We start from the raw sequence: 4,310 nt of genomic DNA, 5'->3' as shown, positions 1-4,310 counted from the left end.
TCCACCTTGGCTAGATCCACTGCAATCCCCTCTGCCGATATCACATGCCCCAAAAATCTCACCTCGGACAACCAAAACTCACACTTAGACAGTTTGGCATACAACTATCTCTCCCTCAGCACCTCCAAAACCAACCTCAGATGCTCACGATGATCCTCCAAGGATCTAGAATACACCAAAATATCATCGATGAAGACCACCACAAACCTGTCCAAGAATGACCTGAAAATCTTGTTCATGTAATCCATGAACACCGCTAGAGCATTAGTGATACCGAAAGGCATCACTACATACTCATAGTGACCATACCTAGTCTTGAAAGTAGTCTTTGGTATGTCACTCTCCTTCACCCTGATCTGATGGTATCCGGATCTCAAATTAATCTTTGAAAACACAGAAGCTTGTTGCAACCCGAAAATTTCCGATCTCGCGACTAATGGTTTAGACATCCTTTTAAAGATCTCATCAATTAAGGAATGCCCGGACGCCAGACTAATCCTTAATTAATGGTTTTGAAAAATGAGTTCATGGAGTCGCCACCAATGTTTTACTCAAAACATTGAAAAAAGAAAATATTTTTTTAAAGTCCAATAATGGCCTGGATAATCAGAATTAGGTTCGGGGGTCGGTTACGTGTAGAGAAGGTATTAAGCACCCCCACAACGCCCTTAATCGGTACCCTATGACGAAGTTAACATTATAAATAATAATAATATAAATATTAAATCTCCTTTTATTGATGATTATTTACATGCTTGAAATTTAAATTATTCAATTAATCATAAAATATCTACATGATTGCTTTTATTATAAACAATATTTATTAAAATAAGAAATAAAAGAGAGAGGCGAAAATTAGTTGAAATACCTCTTGAACGAGCTCTACTAATCTTCAAATATGGAGATTTAGGTGCTTTGTGGCAACCTTTCACACTACAATACCTCACAAAATCTCAAGAAATACAAAAGAGAGAAGGAGAGAGAAAAAGAGAGAAATTTCGTGCTATAAGGAGTTTTGGAAGAAAATTTTTGGATCTTCATAAATGAGCCCAAATTGTCTATTTATAGACTTCAGAAAGGGTCCAGAACGGCCCGTTCCAAAATCGGAACGGCCCGTTCTGGATCTGGCCATTACGTATAAATTTCGTATACTGGAACGACCTGTTTTGAAATCGAAATGGCCCGTTCCAGAAGTGAGATTAACATGTTATTTGGTAGAATGGAACAGCCGTTCCAAAGAAGAGATTTTAGGCCATTTTATTAACTCGGAACGGCCCGTTCTAGTTTAGGAACGACCTATTCTGGTTAAGGTTTTTAACCCTTTTTTGGAATGGCCCATTCCAATATTGGAACGACCTGTTCTGGATTAGGAACGGCCCGTTCCAGCCTATTATTTTTAGGCCTTTTGCCTGGTTTGGAACGGCCCTTTCTGGTTTTGGAACGGCCCGTTCCAGACTAGGTTTTTAGGCCCTTTTTGTGGCTTGGAACGGCCCGTTCCGATTTTGGAACAGCCCGTTCCAGGCCACTAAAACCAATGTATTTGAGCTTTAGGCCTTCTGATGTCTTGTCTTGTTGTTTGCATGCTTGGAAGCTCCAATTCTTTGATGATAGACGTCCATTTCTTTGTTTGTATGCCCCCCGGATGAAATTAGGTGTCTATAGCTACCCCTCTTTACTTGTCCTTTGGAATAGCTATGTGTTGCTTTTCCAAAGGCAAGTAAAGACGTAGACATTTCGTCTGAGTCTTCTCTTTATCTCTTTGTGTGATGCTTCTACGTTGCTTCCCTTGGATATGTGTATTTGCTCGTATCCTCACCCTTTAGAGCAGTTGCGTACTCTATTGGGTAACAAGACTGACAAACTGTACACCTGATCTTCAGTCTTCGAGTAGAATCTCCATTGTTTCTCTTGTGATAGTGAGGTGAAAATTTGGATCTACACTCTTGTTTTGACAATAGATACCTTCACGTTGTTTCCTTCAGGAAGACGGTGTTCCCTATATCCTTGCCCCATGGAGCAACTGAGTGTTGGATTGTATGCTCTATTAGGTGTCAAGGAGGGTGAACCGAAACATCTAGGCTTCAAGATCCATGTGAATGCCCTATATCGCTTGCTATGTCCAAATCTTCTCCTTTACTTCAGCAGTGTAGATGCCCCACACCATTTCCTTCGGGTAGATGGTGTTTACCCATATCTTTGTCCCTAAGAGCAACTGAGTGTTGGTTTATATGCTCCTTCGGGTGATAAGGATGGTAAACCGAAACATCTAGGCTTCTGGTCTTGATGTAGATGCTTCCTACTGCTTCTGCTTGTCTCATGGTAGTGTGTTTCTTTATTTGTAGCTTGTTAAAGAGGGAGTATATTCTGAGCTCAGCCTCTCCAAGATGGACTGATATTTAGGGCTTCAGCCGGCCCACGGTGGGAGCTCGACGGCGGTCCAGATTTTAACTTCGAGGAACTTGGCGGTACCCTCGTTGTCGTTCACTGATTTGAGAGGCTCGACAGCGGCTCTCAATCAAGATTGGTTGATTTTAAGGCTTCAACCAACCTACGGTGGGAGCTTGGCGACATCCCGGTTTCAACTCCGAGGAACTCGGCGGTACCCTCGTTGTCATTCATTGATTTGAGTAGCTCGATGGCGGCTCTTGATCAAGCTTAGCTGATTTTAAGGCTTCAACCGACCTACGGTGGGAGCTCGGCGGCATCCCGGTTTTGACTTCGAGGAACTCGGCAGTACCCTCATTGCCATTCATTGATTTGAGCGGCTCGATGGCGGCTCTTGATCAAGTTTGGCTAATTTTAAGGCTTCAACCGACCTACGGTGGGAGCTCGGCGACATCCCGATTTTGACTTCGAGGAACTCAACAGTACCCTCGTTGTCATTCATTGATTTAAGCGGCTCGATGGCGGCTCTCAACTTGGATGGTTGTTGATATCCTTTGAAGGAGGACCTTTGAAATCTTGGGTGGATACTTGATGGTGATTCCTTCTCGATTTGAGGTACTCGACGGTACCCTCGTTGTTGACTTGTGATGTAAAATGCCCCAAGGAGGATGGGCAAGATGTACTTGATGTGCCCTTGTGTTGATGGGCGATAGATGGGTGATAGGGATTCAGGTGTTGCCCCTGCCATGTGAGTATTGTGATGCCTCTCCAGGCGTCTGCTAGTGGTAGGTTTTTTTTGAATTTTATATTTGTTTAGCTTCGGATTTTTCATATTTAAAGCTTGCCTTTTTCTGCTATTTTTCTAAATGCTTCAGCTTTTTCAACATATATGAAGCTTGCCTTTTTCTGTTTTATCTTTTGTTATCATCATTGGTGGAGGGATCTCATCCCATGATGATGTTATTTTCTTAATATTTATTGAGAAGTATTATTTTGGAAGTCACTCCTGGCTTTGGTAAGGAAACCATTCCTAGTCTTGGCATTCTCTTGAATCATCCTTCATTCAATTGAGGAGTAGGGCATGATGGCCTCTTCATGCTTGTGGACTTGATTATTCTTCCTCGTCCGGTTCTATCCCGTCTTGCTGTTGACATGTCTTTTGTTTCTTGGTGGCTATATGAAATCACTTGTATGGAATGCCCTTGTTGGGGGCTATGCTTTTTGACATGATCTTGGCTTTAAGGCACTGTCTAGTTATTGATCTTTTTTATGAGTGTTTCAGCCTCTTGATTCTTTTGAAAAGGGATGGATATACACACACAAAGAATGCAAGAATGCAAAAGAAAATGCAAAGCAGGAATGGATTGGATTTAAATTTTTTTTTAAAATTTTTTTTGTGAACTTATACCCTTTTGTGCATACTTGTGCCATATGCATGTTATGCAATGATGCTTCTATGCTAATGCTTACAATGCAAATTTATTTTTACTTTCAAGAAATTAATCTATGCGCATTGATCAATGACATGGATTGTTAGCCTTTAGCCTTATCGAATTCAGTGTTGCTTCTTGAACCTAAGGTTTGTGTAATTCAGCCCTCTCACTTGTACCGGATATGATATGTTAGCCCTTATATTAGGTGTACCTAGACTCTGTTCTAGGACACCTCCATCTTTTCCTTGTGAGTGTTCACTGTGCATACTCCGTGTATCTCTCAAATTTATCTTAATGCCATATAGGTCAAGAGGAAAGAGACGAAGAGGATATATATATATTTTTTGTAAAACTTTTGGTAGGAAGGATTTTTTCAAAACTGGTTTATAGAAAAATGGCTGGCCGAGGTAGGCTAGTGATTTAGGCTATGAACAAGCACATTCAAAGTGAGGAAATCATTTTCCGCGTTAGCTTATTATTTCCTTCAGAGTT

The sequence above is a fragment of the Cajanus cajan genome, chromosome 10 (assembly GCF_000230855.2).
Source record: "Cajanus cajan strain Asha chromosome 10, NIPB_CcT2T_4, whole genome shotgun sequence".
In the NCBI taxonomy this organism is placed as follows: Eukaryota; Viridiplantae; Streptophyta; class Magnoliopsida; order Fabales; family Fabaceae; genus Cajanus; species Cajanus cajan.
The sequence above is the reverse complement of the archived record's forward strand: the minus strand, read 5'-3'. Positions refer to the sequence as shown.